General features: G+C 36.6%; 1 protein-coding gene across 1 annotated transcript in view; it reads right to left on the bottom strand.

The window, feature by feature from the left end:
* The window catches only part of GRID2 (glutamate ionotropic receptor delta type subunit 2), a 1408631-nt gene that overhangs the window by 57544 nt on the left and 1333648 nt on the right, over positions 1–17439 (bottom strand). The window lies entirely within an intron of this gene.

Below are 17439 nucleotides of genomic sequence, written 5' to 3'. Positions count from 1 at the left end.
ATGTCCAAATTGTATGTTAGCTGTTGAATTGTCTTTATTTCACCCAAACTATTGAACTCATTCCAAATGCTTTAACTGTATTTTCCTTGACCCAAACATATATATATTTTTAAAAATTAATTCTCTTTACAACAGTGTTGTAAGTGGGCTTCTCAAATACTTCTTGAAATGACTGTATGTCTTGCAATACTTTCAAGTATTTATTGCAGTATTTCTTATAATACAGTGTTTCTTCATTGGTGCGGCATTAATAATAATAAATGACAGTAATAATAGTAATAGATATCAACAAGTTGATAATAGTGACAGGTGTTGACAAGTTGATAAGCTAATATTCACATGAGGGTCACTCTATTTATTACTCTACCTCCTTTGTTATGTAATTTTCATAACAACCACCAAAAGTAAAAGCTTTTATGGTCCCTTATTTGCGAGTGAGGGAATTAAGACTTCCAAATCCTTGCGACCCTAAAAACGTCCCTACAGTCACATAATAAGTGGCAGAACTAGGGCTTGAACCCAACTTTGCTTGCCACAGAATTATCTGCTGTTGACTGATCATGTCATATTACTTCTATTAAATAGGATTCTCTTAGTGGATAGTATATGATCCTTAAATAACCTGGTGATGAGTACTTTTGAAGTTAAACAAAGAAACACAAACTTCTTTAAACTTTAAACAGAAACTTTAAAATGAAAAACTGAAACTTAGTTTATTCTTAATGAGATTGGAATTTGCTCTAATTTAACATTACAACATTTTATAATGTTAGTCTATCATTGATTAGTCTTTAAGCATAATTTGGCTTTCTTAACAGACCTATTTCAGAACCTAAAAACAAAAGTGCCTTTTTAAAAAAGATTTTATTTATTTGAGAGAGAGAGAGTGAGTGAGTGAGAGAGAGGGAGAGGTAGAGAGAACCTGAAGCAGATTCTGCACTGAGCACAGAGCCCGACATGGGGCTTGATCCCACAACTGCGAGATCATGACCTGAGCCAAAACCAAGAATCGGATGCTCAAATGACTGAGTCACCCAGGCACCCCAAAAGTGCCTTTGTTTTTAATGAAACTTCATTTCAAGTTATTATTTCAGTTCACACATTTCACTCCTTTGTGTATAAATAGAACCCGTATTTACTTGTACATGTTTATTTTCATGTACTTATAAAAATAATAAATATATAGTGGAGTCTCTTCTGTTTTCTCAGACACTGTGGATAAGTATGGTTTACTAAATCCTGCAGAGACAAGCTGTTGTGTTTGTCTGTTAAAAATATTACACCAGTTAAGCTTGTACATGCTTGTTTGTTAGTTACATGTACTAATTGTACATATTGATGGGCTGCGAGTATAAATATCTAATTTAATAGAATAAAACAAACACACATTTAGAAATGCAAAGTGATTTCTATAATCATTTGGAAGGAGGAGACAAGAAATGATTCATATGGTAGATTATAAAAGCATATGGCAAAAAGTCGAAAAGTGAACTTGAAAAATTTGACTAATTGCTTTTCTTGGGATATGTACAAGAGAGTCATAATTAAGAATTTGGAAAGTACAGGGACCAAAAATATTTTGTAAACTTTTATAATAAGCATAGATCTAGGATAAGTAAACTCGGCAATTGTTAAAATGGAAAATAGAAGAAAGCTGTTTCTTTTTGAAGTAATTGACTCATATTCTACAGCATTTGTCACTCTCTTCCCTTTGACAGTAAATTCAAATATGGATAGTAACTGATTTCTGGCATTGGAGAAATCCACCTTGACTTGCAATGAAAGTACTTAGGTGCAAAATGAATTCAAATTCCTGAAGTCTCAAGTGAATGTGACAGTCATTTGCTATGTCTGTCTTTTGGCACTAGGTTATAACCTGAGTTCTTAAACATAATGTGAAGCCCATAAACTCTCTCTTCCTTGTTCACAAGAATCAGAATGACGAGCCTATAAATGTACTTTCTTCAACCAAAACGCATAAAGGATTTTAGGACTAACAGCCAGCAAGCTAGTCAACTTTTCAGAAAATAATTCTTACTGGTTATGGCAACAATTATTTACTCTAATTCAGTCATGAACTCATAAAAATACTAGAAGCACTTGTACTTGCTTTCATAAAATGGTCAGATTAAAATCCTTGTCTCCAAATTCCATACACCCAGGTTCTTCAAATATCAAGAACTGAGTTGCTTAATATTTGCAAAACCATTGCTCAGTCTTAAGATTCGTATCTTTATTTTCTTACATGACCTGTTGTATTTTTTTTTGTATAACAAGATGTTTAGAAAGAATAAGGCACAGTGGGTTAATGAACTCTGACATTAGTTCTTTCTTTAAAAATCCATCCTTGAATATTTATAGTGTGGAAAGCATTTTGTTTGCATGATCTCCGCATAAGCCTGTGAAGGCAGTTTTAAAGATTTTATTTATTTATTTGACAGAGAGAGAGAGAGCGTGCTCACAAGCAGGGGAAGTGGCAGGCAGAGGCAGAGGGAGAAGCAGGCTCCCCACAGAGCAGGGGGAGCTGATGTGGGACTTGATCCCAGGACCCTGGGATCATGACCCGAGCTGAAGGCAGTCACTTAACCAACTGAGCCACCCAGGCACCCTTGAAAGGAGTTTTATACACAATTAAAATACTACAATTCCAGGTATGATATATGTTGTAATAAAAGTAAAAATTTGGAATCATAGGAGAGGGAGTGACTAATGGGGACAGGAAAATCTCTGTGGATGAAACTGACATTTGAGGAGGACCCTGAGATGTTAAGGATTTTATTAGGGGATATGGGAGAGAATTGCATTTCCGGTTTCAAATTTGATATGAAAAGTGGATTTGGAATTTGGCAATTATTTGAAAGCTTTCACTAATATTTTAAGACAATTTCAGAGATTTTTAGTCTCGTTCGTTCTTCTATGTGAATGTCAGTTCAGTTTTATTCATTGTTGTAAATGCCAAGGGTTGAGAAAGCTTCCAGAAGTATCACATCCTACAGCAATGTCAAACGGCATGAGTACTAGAAAGAGAGTATTGAGGGAGACAATTAGGAAGTCATTTCTATTTTTGCAGAGAGACGTTTGAGAAGTGTTAGAAGTGATGAAGTTGGTTATTAAGGGTGGAAGAAGCTGAATGTGAGGTGAGGGAATGGTGAGAGCTCATGCAGAAGTGGAACGGTGGTTTGAAAGAGAAGCCCAGCTAAGTAAAGAGAATAAATTGAGATTCAAGGTTGGAAGTGGGTAAAGACCAGTGTCAGCTGAGGTAAAGCATGGACAATGTAGAAGAGTGAGAGATGTGGTTAGCCTATAGATCTTACATATGTTCTGCTCCATGAGTTGAGAAAATGTCTGGAATACGTTGCCTTTGGCAATAGAATTTAGTCAGCTTTAGCTTTGAATGGTGATGGTCATTGACTTCTATAAGAAGCCCACCTTCAGGAAGCAATGTAGAAGTATATTCTTTGTGTGAAACTAGAGTGTTGTCTTACTGAGGAATCTCTGTATGTTCTCTGGCCTGGAATGTGTTAAAACAGATAAGTATATATCCACTTCATGGAGCTTTGCAATTACAGAGCATTTTAAATGGCCACATAACCATTAAGAGGAAGATGGCATTAACACCTTCTTACATTTGAAGACAAGCTTAGTGGCTGGAGAGGTTAAATGACTTGGAACAGATGCCCATCTAGGAAATGGCAACAAGGGCCCTTCTCTCCTCATCTAGTGCTGTCTGGCTGCTTATGGTTTGATCCCTTCTCTAGTAACCGTCTGCTGAAGAACTGCCATACATAAGTAGAGAAATAGAGGCAAAGAATGATAACATATTAACAATTTTCAGCATAATCTAAAATGACGTTACCCTGTCTATAGAACATGGCTGGAGATGGGTGAACCAAGCTATCTTAATTGTGGGAATTGCTATTTTTTTTTTTAAAGATTTTATTTATTTATTTGAGAGAGAGAGAATGAGAGACAGAGAGCACGAGAGGGAAGGGGATCAGAGGGAGAAGCAGACCCCCCGCTGAGCGGGGAGCCCGATGTGGGACTCGATCCCGGGACTCCAGGATCATGACCTGAGCTGAAGGCAGTCGTTTAACCAACTGAGCCACCCAGGCGCCTGGGAATTGCTATTGTTCATTACCTTCTTCCGGTTCCTCTGGCATTTATAAAAACATACTTGCAGTAATTATTTGACTTGTACAGAAGAAAATGTGCATTGACAACTGGACGTATGTATTCTGGCTTCTTAGTTCTATACTTCTCAATATAAATTACTCTTCTTGCACTTTGATTCACTCTATTTGGATTGTGTCAACATACTGCAGTCACACACAAAGTGAGTGTTAGGTAAATTCTGGATGAATTTAAAAAGCACAGAAACTTGAGGCTGAATGCCTCATCTATGAGAACTGTATCAATGTATTTCCAACCTCCAAAACTCTTCCATAGCACTCAGTCAATCACCATTTTTGACATTTCTTTGACACAAATATTTGGAGTTTGAGATCTTGGAGGTGAGCATCTCTAGATCATTATGAATTCATAATACTATCATGTATGTGTGAGTACTTGACGTGAAATGAAAAGGGAGCTCACCAGATATAAGGAGATGCAGTTACTCTGAAGACTGTTTGATGGATCATCAACATTAATGTCATAAAAAAATGGACGAGGAGAAAGAAAAAATTTTGATTCAGTAATATAACCATGAACTTTAGAATATGGAAGAATGTCTGGAAGGTGATAAGGACTGGGAGGAAACAGTAAAACTAGATATTTGTATTTTAAGATCATGGGTTTCAAAAATTGTCAAAGCCAAGGAGATAAGTCAGTGGAAGATTTGTAGAGGATTATAACTGTACCTAAGAGAGCCTCAAAGGAAGAGGTGTCATATATAGGAAGTAAGCTTTTAAATCAGTGTGAGGAGGTGGTAGACCTACTGAAGTGAAAGATAAAGATAGATGCGACCCTGATAATAATAAAGTAGAAGATTCCATGGGCTCTGGGGAAGAGGCAAGTAAGGAAGTTGGTGAGGGTATGTTCCAGGGAGTCGGGTGGGTTTAAATGGGGATGAGTACACACCCATGTATGGGAAAGCAGCATCACAGGGAAGCAAGTGCAATTGAGAGGGAGGGTGATGGGCTGAATAGGAAGATGGAGATGTTATAGTGATTGGTGAACACAAAATCAGATGTCTTGTGAATTGTTTCCTCTCTCTGGGATATTCGAATTTCAGCCCTACTCTTTTCCTTCTTTCTCCAAAATTCCTCTTCCTTTTGACTAAATTCTTCCAGTACTTCTCACATCTCTCTTAGGGCATTTCTAGCCTTGATCTATATAGTTCTTTGCTCTCTGTTTTCCAATCATATTTCTTGTCTTTATTTATATTTCTTGGATCCGCTGGGATTGATTATCTCTTAAAGGCTGATTTATAGCTGTTTTCTACTTAACATACATATTTAAGAAGAAGTTTTCCTCTGTAGTAGGGAGGTAATTCCACAATATTTTTTTCAGGTTCTTATGGTCCCAAAATGATTGGTTGGTCCTGTCACCATACTTGCATATTACCTTGACTAATGACAACAAATTAAATCTCTGTTTGTTTTATAGAGCAATGTAGTATAAATGATAATTACCCACAACATTTTAATTTTTTATCACGGAATTTTAGGCACAGAAAAAAGCATCTGCTATTACTCTTAACCATGCGCAGAATAGTACCATTAAAAAATGTATTTGTTCCCCTAAAAAAATTACTTAGACTGTTTTCCCAGTTTTTTGCTATATAAAATGAAGACTTTTCCAATGTCAAACACTTTAAGTAGAAAGTAAAACAGCTTGGTAATTTTACAGAAGAACTACCCTGAGGGGCTATCTAGTTTTCGGGTCATAATTCTTCAACTAATTTTCATTTGAGTCAAACAGATCTATCTCTGTCTTTTTGGATTCCAACATTTTATTAAGAGGGTCTAGTTGGGCGAAGCAGATGTCAAAGATGTCAAACAAATGTTCAGTTTACTTAATCCAGATAATGCTGTAAATTATATGGTTTCTAAATGCAACGCTAATTTTGGCCTTATGAGTTTTCTTTTGTGTCTGGAATGTAATAAAAATAGGCACGCTGCCTCAGAATTGTTACACATATTCGGGCCTGTACTTTCAGAATTTCTTGTTAATGCAAAATCAACCTTTTGAAATCTTTCACATGCCTATTCAAAAGAAATAGTCAAACTCAGGGACAGATGGATTGATTTGTTGAAATGTACAGCATAATACAGCAGATCTTAATTCAACTAATAATCACGAATGAGCTGTCTAACTTATAACTACTCTCCCTAAATGAAAAGCATCTTTTCACCATATTTATAGTACCCTAAGTAATGATCACTTGTAGACAATTGTAAAGATTAATAAATGGGTTAATGAGGGCATTGGGAATTACTATCTGCATCAGAAAACAGTTAACTATGGTTTAGTGAATGAGGCCAATCTGCAAAAACTGTAAATGGTTATTGAAAAAATAATATGTTCACTCCCTCATTCAGTGAAGAAAACTTTATGAACGTTTATCATGTATAAGGTATTACTGTGCGGGATATAGGAGGAATCAAGAACTGTAAATGTAGTAGGAGAGATAGAACACGTCTTATAAAAATATGTCATTACGTTCCATATGATTAAAACCAGAAATTATTTACACAGTGGCTTATATGGCATGTGACTGCATATATATGATTCCAAATCCTTGAATAAAAACTGAAAACTTCAAAACAAATGCAAAAATATTATTTAATGATTATTAAATAAAATGACTAATGGGACACACTATGGATAATAACTAAAATTTACTGAGTTCTTTTTATGCAGCAGATGCTTTCTTTGGTGTGTTCCACATACTAAATTCTGAATTCTCATAACACCTCCATGGGGAAGTTTGTAGGGCTTCTTCCAGGCATGTCCTCACCACTGTACTTTTGCATTTGCTCTTCTCTCTACTTGGAAAGTTCTTAGCTATCCATGTGGCTTGCTCCCTCACTTTTGAGATCATGACTTGAACGACATGTTGGTAAGGCCTTCTTCCCTGATCCATATTCTAAACGTGCAACCCACCCCCTAGCTTTATATCTCCCTTTTTTTTTAGTCTGTTTTTTCCTTAGAATCTATTACCTATTAACATACTGTATGTCTTACTCATTCATCTTCTTATTCTTCTTATTGCCTTTCCTCCTCATTTGAATGTATGTTTTGTAAAAGTAAGAATTTTTGTCTCTTGGGGTGCCTGGGTGGCTCAGTTGTTAAGCGTGTGCCTTCAGCTCAGGCCATGATCCCAGGGTCCTGGGATTGAGCCCCACATCGGGCTCCCTGCTCAGCGGGAAGCCTGCTTCTCTCTCTCTCTCTCTCTGTTAAATAAATGAAAAAAAATAATTTTTGCCTCTTTTTTCACTTCTCTATCCATAGTTCCTAGAACAATACTGGACATATAGTAAGTATCAAGAATATCTGTTGAGTGAATGAATGAATGTAGTCAGTGTAGAGGCCACTTCTAGACAATCAGCTTGAACAATGGAAACCTGAGTAGGGTCGAAGTGACCCGCAGTGACCCCCAACACCCTGGTTGATTACAAACAGGCCCATTAGGCGACCCACCTCAAAACAGCCATAAGCCCTAGCTGACCAATGAGTTACTTATACTTGGTCACAGGTACCAAAAAAGGAAAATTTCATATGTTCCCATACCTCTTCACCTTCCCCCCCTTAACTATAGCCCCTCCATCCCCCCCGCCCACTGCCTCCTGGCAGACAGTCTCTCCCTTGCTGCCCTGCCTGTAGCTCCCTTGCGGTCTATTCAATAAACTTCTGTCTCCTTTGTTCTGCCTTGGGTGAATTCTTCCACCTCCTGTGCTGCTGGCCTCCACCCCATGGGGTCACCATTTGGCGGCTTGTATCTGATAGGACACCCCCACAGGCAGGGCTGTTATAATCACACAGAGTTTACATGTTAATAAAAATCTTTATATTTTAATATATGTTTGTATTTGATATCAATATATAAAATTATATAATATATACCCCATACATGTGTATGTATACATACACATACATACGTTCTCATTTTAATATTCTGGGATATATATTATATAATATATATCTTATATAAGATAAGATATAATAATAAAAGATATATCATATATTTTATTTATTTATACATATCCTTATATGCAAATGAAAATAATTTCTAGTATGTGATCATAGGCATCAAGTTCAGAAAATAGCTATTAGGATTTATTTTCTATTTTATTATTTTATTATTTTTTAAATTATTTACTTATTTATTTTTAAAGATTTTATTTATTTATTTGACAGAGAGAGACACAGCGAGAGAGGGAATGCAAGCAGGGGGAGTAGAAGAGGGAGAAGCAGGCTTCCTGCAGAGCAGGCAGCCCGATGCGGGGCTCGATCCCAGGACCCTGGGGCCATGACCTGAGCCGAAGGCAGACGCTTAAGGACTGAGCCACCCAGGCACCCCAGGATTTATTTTCTATTTTAAAAATATTAAATAGACAGCACACATGTTTTTTTCATTCAGACATAACAATAATATCTACTACTTATTAAGCATGTATAAATTATAATGCTAAAAATCATTGCAATGATTTTCCTTACTTATTTAATAGATGAAAAATACCAAAACTTAGCAAAATTAAATAACTTGTGTTAGGTTACAAAGCTGGGATTTGAACTCGTGTCTCTTGGTAGCCAAACCCTGCTTTTCACTATGGCTTGCTACCCACCTTGGTTTAACATTTGAAATGTAATGAACTATAAATATACATTTTAACTATTTTCTGTTTTTTTTAAACTTCTGTATCCAGACCTATTGACCACATTAAAACAAAAATAGCACGCACATAAAATGCTTTGAATTTTCTGATAATTATCTTTTGAGAAAACAGGAAAAGAAACATTTACTTATTTCATGCTCTGAGTAAAATTTGTCCTAATAAACTGCCACTTGTCAGCATTTAAAGAAGATCATCATTAAGTTACATTTTAGAAATTTTAAAGGAAGCAGTTAAAGCACCTATGAAAACAGATATTTGGGGACAAATTAAAGGTAATACCCATTCGTATTTCACATTTGAAACTAACAAAATAACTTGATATTAAAAGTTATTGAACAAGTCTTTCATAATTGGAAAAAAAATTTCACATGTTTATTAAAAGTTAACCAGGTTAAAAAAAGCCAAACAGGTTAAATACGTATTTCTATAAAAAGCTCTTATAAGCATACATTGTGACATTTTAAGTTATGAAGGCTTATTGTACATACTTAGCACATTCTATTGGAATGATGATCTAACTTAACTTTCCCAGTGAGAGAAAAGACTGGAAAGAGTTAAGGGCATGTATTTAGAATTGAACTTTGATGAGTCAAGCTCATTTAAATTTATGATGAGAATATTTCTTTCTGGTTCAATTGTTTACTATTTTCCTCAAGAACTTACTCATGACAGCTCATTAGGAAAGCAGTTTGCCAGTTTTTATCATAAGGCTTCAAAATGTGCAGACTTTCTGATTTAGTAATACAATTCTGGGAATTTATGCTGAGATAATAGTTTGGAATTTAGGAAGAGCTTTATACACAAATGTGATCACTGCAGTGTTGTTATTTCATTTTAAGATATTTTAAATTACAGAAATAATGTATACTCCTTAAATAATGCAGTATATAGCAAAGAGTGATAGGGTTTCTTCTCAAAAGCCCCTTCATCCCTACCTTTCCTCAGAAGTTACATATCAAACCATTTGTTTTTCATTAGCCTGGAGGCATTAGTTTTAAGAATGTCTATTGTATAAATGCATACCCATAACAAAAATGGGACCATGTCATATGATCAATGACTTCTATAAAAGCACAAGGAGGAATGCTTACATAAAGTTTAGTATAGCCACTGAAAGAATTGTTATAGGCTTTAAAGTGTTTGCAAAGATTTTATAACATAAAATATGATTATTCTGTAGTACTAAAGAATAGCAAGATATAAAATTATATGTGGAATTACAGTTATGTATGCACATACATGCATACACATTCCAGAATGAAATAAGTTCAAGTATTATCAATTATTTTTGAGGTTGTTGGGTAACTATTTTTGTCGTTCTGGTGTTTTTCATATTTTTCAAATTTGCAATGGTGAAATACAATGTTTAGTTAGACTTTTAAAATATACTAATTTAGAAGGGGAGGAAGAGTTCATGTCTTGTTCAGACAGTCAAGAAACAATTGCTTTTATTTCTTTATCCAGAATCAGAAATTCTAAATTTTAATCTTTTAAAGGAAATCCATGTGTTCTGTTTTTAAGATTACATTTATATGAGATAATTTTATTTTGAGTTTCTTTTGCAGGGGGACAAGGAAGAAATGCTAAATTAAAGAGTAAGATTCACATTTTCACGGTCAGTTTAAGGATGGGTGAAGAATCACTCGACAACTTTTCTCAAGTTCAGGGAAGACTTGGAACAATTGGACAATTACCTTTGTTATACAAATTTATTTGTTTATCATGCATTTATCCCCAAACTATTTATTAAGTGCTTATTATATGGCAGGTATTGCGGTGCAATTGGATTCTTTCCCAGAGGCTCCTTAAGGCAGGTCTTGATATTTGTATCTATGGATATCTAATTCAACAGGTGGAAGAGAGTAATCACCCAACAAGCATTTGTTGAATGAAAGAATAAAGAATGGAAAGATCATGTTTAATCACCACAATAACATTATTCTATCCATCATAAAGATGAGAAAATTGAGGCTAAATCACTAAGTCATGAAAAAACTGAGGCTGAATCACTAAGTCATGGTCTTACAGCAAGAATAAGTGATCAAATTTGTTATACTAACTCTATAGTGTAAGAAATTCATATGTTGAAGTCCCAATCCCCATTACCATAGAATGTGACTGTACTTAGAAGTAGGATCTTTAAAGAGGTAATCAAGGTAAAATGAAGTCATCCTAATCTAATATGACTGATATTCTTATAAGAAGATGAGGTTAGTACAGACATGTGCAGAGGGAAAAACCAGATGAAGACGCAGGGATAAAGTAGTTATCTACAACCCAAGGAGAGGAGCATTAGAAGAAACCAGTCCTACCAACACCTTGATCTTGAACTTTTAACTTCCAAAACTGTAAGAAAATAAATTTCTGTGCTTAAGCCACCCAGTGTGGGTTTGTATGTGGTACTTTGTATGACCACTCTAGTAAATTAACACACTACCTCTCCCATTACTGAAGGACAAAGCATTGTACTTTTTCTACGAGGTGTCAAGATGTTGAATTTCTGAGCCCATGTATCAAATTATGTTGCAAAATTATTAAATTATTAAATATTAAATATTTTTAATTTTAATTAAATATTTTAGTAAATTATTAAAATAATCTACCTTTCAAGGTTATTATAAAGATTGAATGAGATAACATATAAAATGCCTCTTGTAGTGCCAGGGATATAGAATTATCAATTAATTCCAGGAAATATCAAGTAGCAGTGGGGACACGCATGAAGAAGCAGAAGAAAATTTCCGCACGTACAAGGCACTGTTGAGAGAGAGCAGTTCGGGCAGATGGGACAGCATTAGTCTAGCTATGGAAGCATCCAAGACAGCATGATGTGCTTAGAGGAACAGATAATAGTACAGTGTCACTGGATCTGGTAGCACAGAGATAAGCCTGGAAATATGTATCTGGGTAAAGGAAACTCAACACAACCCTTATTGCTATTCCACCACAGGTTGAAGTACTATCCCATCCAGCTTAGGGATCTACACTGTGGCTTTATAGACAGGGGAGAAAAACCCTGCAATGGCTCTCCATTTCACTCAGTGTAAAAGTCAATGTTCTTCCAGTGGTCTACAAGGCCCCAAATTCTCTGGTCCCTGATTGCCTCTCTGACCTTATTCTCTCTTTTTCTCCTTCCTTGCCTTATACATTCCAGGTGTGCTGGCTCCTTTGCCATTTCTTTGGCACACTGGTATACTCCCACCTCACTGGGTGAGTCCTCTGGGGCTTCCCCCAGATATCTGCAAGTCTCCCCCCCACATTTCCTTCAAGTCTTTATTCACACGCCGTCATATCAAGGAGACCTTCCCTGACCACCCTTTTTAAAATTGCAAACTACCTCCCCTACTCCCTAACGCCCTACTTTTTACTTCTCCTTTTAACAGTACTTTGCCTTCTCATGTTTTATATAATTATTTGTGCCGTTCAAAATTTCTTTCTTTCCTCTCCTCACTGAAATGTTAAGTTCTATTAAGGATGGGATTTTTTTGTTGTTGTCATTTGGTTCTTGAAGTTAATAAGCTTTCACATTTCCATTTTAGCACACACTTAAGAATTTTATACCTTTACAAACAGGAATTTACTCAACACATTTCTCAGCATTAGGTGATTGGTGAACATAGAGAGTTAATTGATTTGTCCAAAGTCACAGGTTTTCAAGAACCATTTTCATGCATAAGAATAAAAGCTCCATTGGTCTGTTGAATTGCTCTAGCATAAGTAGCAATCAATACTGATGAACTGTGATGTGCAAGGTGCTGGACAATTTATTTTGAAATACGGTAACTGTTCTGTGGTGTATTCACATTCTGCTTACTGCAAATTACTCTTGAATTTCAAAATACTGTCCTGTCTTAGGCTATTAAGTGCTAATAAACATTAGCATTATTCAGTTGAAGGGAGCTATTTTTCAGTGATGCGTGCAAAATATTCCAACCTCTGGTTAGGAAAAGCTTTGGGGTGGAAAGTATAAGCCATTATTATTGCTTGTACAATACTGTTTTTACTTTGCAATTTAGCCTTGAAAAAATAATATGTAATACACGAACAAGTGTATAATTCTTAGAAGCTGAGTGAGTAATGCTTAATATGAAGTTGGAGACGTGTCCCCCCTCACCCCCCAATTGCCCCTCCACCCCGACAGTGAAAAGTCAAGTCAAGTCAGAGTGAAATCTTTCATGACTCCTGAGAAATGGTAGAGCAGAGTGGTTAGATGTTTGAGCTGTGGATCCACTGAGCCACCCTCTGAGATAAGTACTATTGCTATCCTTATCCACGAGATGAGAGGGTGGTAATAGTACTTATTTCAGAGGGTGGCTGTGCAAATTAAATTCCTACATAAGAAGCACTTAGAAGAGTGTTTAACACACAGTAAATGCTCAATAAATCTCACCTATCAGTATAACTTCAAAAGCCAGATACCTTTTCTTATTAAAATTCTAATGGAAAAGGTACTATTATGGTATAAGATACTCTGATAACTGCTAGCCACAAATTATTATTATGCTTTAAGTGATTGTCAGGTGGCAGGCTGTCCATTAAAAGACTATTAGATAATGTGATATAATTTTAGTTATTTAAGTCAAAGTCTTTTCCAAGTTACTCTAGACTTCATTTCCTTCTCTAAGCAATTTATTGCCCTTGGTATGTAGGAGGAAAACACTCAACATGCGTGCACACACACACACACCATGTGATAGGTCCATGTTATTTGAGAACTTTAAAAAAGTTGAAAACTAAGTCAAAAATCTCTTTGACAGGGCTCCTGGGTGGCTCAGTCGGTTAAGCATCTGCCTTCGAGTCAGGTCATGATCCCAGAGTCATGGGATCGAGTCCCGCATTGGGCTCCTTACTCAGCAGGGAGTCTGCTTCTCCCTTTCTCTCTCCCTCTGTCTCTACCCCTGCTCGTGCTCTTTCTCTCAAATACATAAATAAAATCTTTAAAAATTCACTTTGACTTTATTACTTATATTTTACGTACATAAGACCCCTTGTTATCAGTCATAATAGGGTAATAGGTAAGTCCCATGTGAAACAATAAACATACTGATAAACTGAGATAAATCTATGCATCCATCCCTCCATCCAACCAACTATCTATCCTCAGTGTTGCTTGAGAAACTTTCAGCATAAAAAAGCTCTATTTATGTAGGAGATACAGCATATAGCTGAATATTTTTTAAAAATTGCAAATTCAGTTTTTAGATCCCTATTGGGATCATAATCTTTCTTTAAAGATTATCAAGACATCACTTGGACTTTTTTCTTGACGTGAACTAAATTTCTTATATAAGAAAAGATAACAGTAAGGTGACCTATTGTGCCTTATAATATTTAGAGGAATTTGAAAAAAACTCACTTTTATACCCTGAAAGGTCAAATGTGATCACTCTGTTTATAATCCATGATGGGAAAGTTTAAATTCAACTCAAAACAGGGAATGAAATGTTAATGAGTTCTTATACATTCACACTGATCACTGATTACAGAAACGTTTGAAGTCTGAAATAGAGCAAATTTTGTGCCCAGGAATTTTTTCTCTTTTAAAGAAAAAGGATTAATCTTGGAGACTGTAGACCATTGTACCTCACTGCTGTACACTAAAATACATAACTCAAACATGGCCTGGCATTTAAATATGAGTAACTGAAAATAAACTTGAACACTTAAATTAACGATAGATTTTAATTAGGGTTGTGAAGATTGATCTCTCTCTCGCAAGTGTGGGTGGTGGACAGGGATCAGGGCAAAGGGCAGACCCACCGTAGGAGCCTATAGCTAAGACAGATAGAATTAATTTTGACTCTATACTTCAGAAGGTAACACCTAGGAGCAAAAGCAGGAGCATAGCTAGAGGGCACTTGCAAACTCCTTTGGAAAGATAGACCCAAAGTGTCAAAACTATGGAAGTCAAATATTCCATGAGTCAAAGGAGGAATTCTGGCATCCAAATAGAAGATAAAATCAAAAGCCATGAGTTTGAAAAAAATGCAGGGTTGAAGAAGAAGTTGTAGAAGAAAAGCAGGAACAAGGACAGCTGGAGACATGGGGTTACTAGTTGGTGTGTATTACCCACAAATTTAAAAAAGCAGTATAACTAGGCAAATGTGGTGCTGATCACATAAAAAGAGCCTAGGACAAGCCTAGGATTTTATGGTGTACTTTATACATTTTAACTGCTACTCTTTGAAGGCATTTGAATTTGCAACTCCCCGGGGATTATTGCTTATCCAAGGCTATTTTGAAATGAGTGTCTGTGGCTTGTTTCATGTATGGCTTGGCCTTACTCAAAGGACAGCTTCAGGGTTTGGACATGAAAAGATCTGTTTATATTCATCAGAACTATTTGGGGTGCGGCACCTGTGTGGCTCGGTTGGTTAAGCAACCCACTCTTGATTTCAGCTCAGGTCATGATCTCAGGGTCTTGAGATGGAGCCCCCTGCTGGGCTCTGCACTCAGCGGGAGTCTGCTTGGGATTCTCTTCCTATTCCTCTGCTCCCCTACCCGCTTGTGCTTATGCATGTGTGCGCACGCACTCTCTCTCTCAAAAATAAAAATATGTAAATCTTTAAAAAAAGAATTATTTGGAATGGCTCAATTGTCAAGAAAAAATGGATAAAAAGAAAATAGAAGATGGTTAGTGAAAACAGTAAGGTGACTGTGAGGTATTTATGTTAAGAGTTACTCAACATAGGGTTATCACGATGCAAAAAAAAAGGAGAAAAGGGATGTGAGAGCAAAATCTTGGAACAAAAGGTCTCTGTGCGAAAGCAGGATATGGCAGTAATGGTGATGTTTTTGCGTTGAGATGGGACGGTATTTAAGGTTTTGACATAATCCTTTAAGTCAACTTAAATAATAGATAACGAAAATATTTTTTGCCTTACATAAAATATTTATAGTAGATTTTCCACTTTCCTTGGGTGCTTGTAGTATATAAAGGACTTCCTGATGTAGGGAAGTACTGAAGAATAAAAATGATAGTCTCAACTTTAATGAAAGAAGCTGCCTAACGGACATCCTGTTGTTTACCATCTCATGTTAGTAATCTGGATGATGAATACAGGTAGGTGGGTGTTGTTGCCGTTTGCCCAGCCATCAGTGGTACAATGCCGGTGTGTAGTGCATTTCAGTCTCTTCACATTTGTCATCAAAGCTGAAAGTAGGGGCGCCTGGGGGGCTCAGTCGTTAAGCGTCTGCCTTCGGCTCAGGTCATGATCTCAGGGTCCTGGGATTGAGCCCCACATCCAGCTCCTTGCTCAGCAGGGAGCCTGCTTGTCCCTCTCCCTCTGCCTCTCACTCGTGCTTGCTTTCTCTCTCAAATAAATAAATGAAATCTTAAAAAAAAGCTGAAAGTAATTTTGACTAGTTCTTCTGCTGATAAATAGTATCCTATGCTATTTATGGATATTATACAAAATTGTTACAGAGATTCCATACAGAGACAATTTCCACTATGAAGCTTAAACTATGTAATCTCCTTATCATCCTTTTACATTCAACATGTAACATTTTATAAAGGGTTTACTTTTGGCTACCAAAGAAAAAAAGAGATTATAATTTTTTATTTTTCAAGCTGATGTGAGAAGGGGATTGTGCCCATCAGGCAACACTGTCCTGGGATGAAACAGAATACCTAGGAATTGGTGAGGCAGCTGCCATGAACACAGGAGTGCAGCGGGGGGAGAGGGGGGGTGGGGGGGTGGGCATAATAATGGAGAAATGGCTGGGATTTTGCCCAGAGTAAGGAACTCAAAAAAGATTTCAGCACACAGTAGGGTATTTTCCTCTCCAAGGTAAAATATTGAACAACAATAATTAGTCCTAAAATTAGAAAAAATGTTTGTGGGAATAAGTTGTAAATCCACAGAATGATTTATGACAGCAACCATGAAACAGTTAATATTTGTGTAGCCTGAGGCAAAAGTAGAAATGAAGGCTGGCATATTGCTTTTCTAAATATTTGAAGGTATCAAATTTTAAAATAAGATACGTTCTTCAATCTCTTCCTTTTCCACTTCTAGCTCTTTCTTGCACCTTGAGGGCCTTGCCAATATACATGTGAAATGCCAGGTGCGCATCCACACTCCATCCATACCTGGACAGACAGCTTTCCCTTAGCTCCCCTTGGGACTAGGGGAGTTGGACCAGTGGTATGGGGAATGAACTGGGGAGAAGTGGCCTCCGGGCCCAGAAGATGGGACCTTGGAATATGGTGCACTAGTTCATGGTGGACATGACTGTTTGACTCTGCAAACTCCTCAATGGGTGGGAAAGGAAGCAGCACAAAGAAGGCCAGGAGGGGGACTTGAAAAAGCAGAGCTCAGGGCAGGGTCTTTCCTGCTTACATTTAAGGATGGTACTGCTATGATAATCTTAATAAGGGCTAATGTACACAGTGTTTTGTATTCAGCTAGCTTTCGTGTTCCTAATCTCATTGAACTTTGACAAACATCCCCATGAGATAGAAAGAAATTATTACTATAATTTTACAGATGGGGAAACTGAGTCTCAGGGAGATTAAATGATATATCAAGGCCCCACAACCAGTCAAAAGCAGTGGTTGAACTCACACCCAGGTATTTTTTGTGTAGGATTCTTC

The sequence above is a fragment of the Mirounga angustirostris genome, unplaced genomic scaffold (genome assembly GCF_029215605.1).
Source record: "Mirounga angustirostris isolate CCGP_5_RB_7025 unplaced genomic scaffold, mMirAng1.0.hap1 SCAF_2, whole genome shotgun sequence".
Classification (NCBI taxonomy): Eukaryota; Metazoa; Chordata; class Mammalia; order Carnivora; family Phocidae; genus Mirounga; species Mirounga angustirostris.
This window is presented reverse-complemented; position numbering and strand designations above follow the sequence as displayed.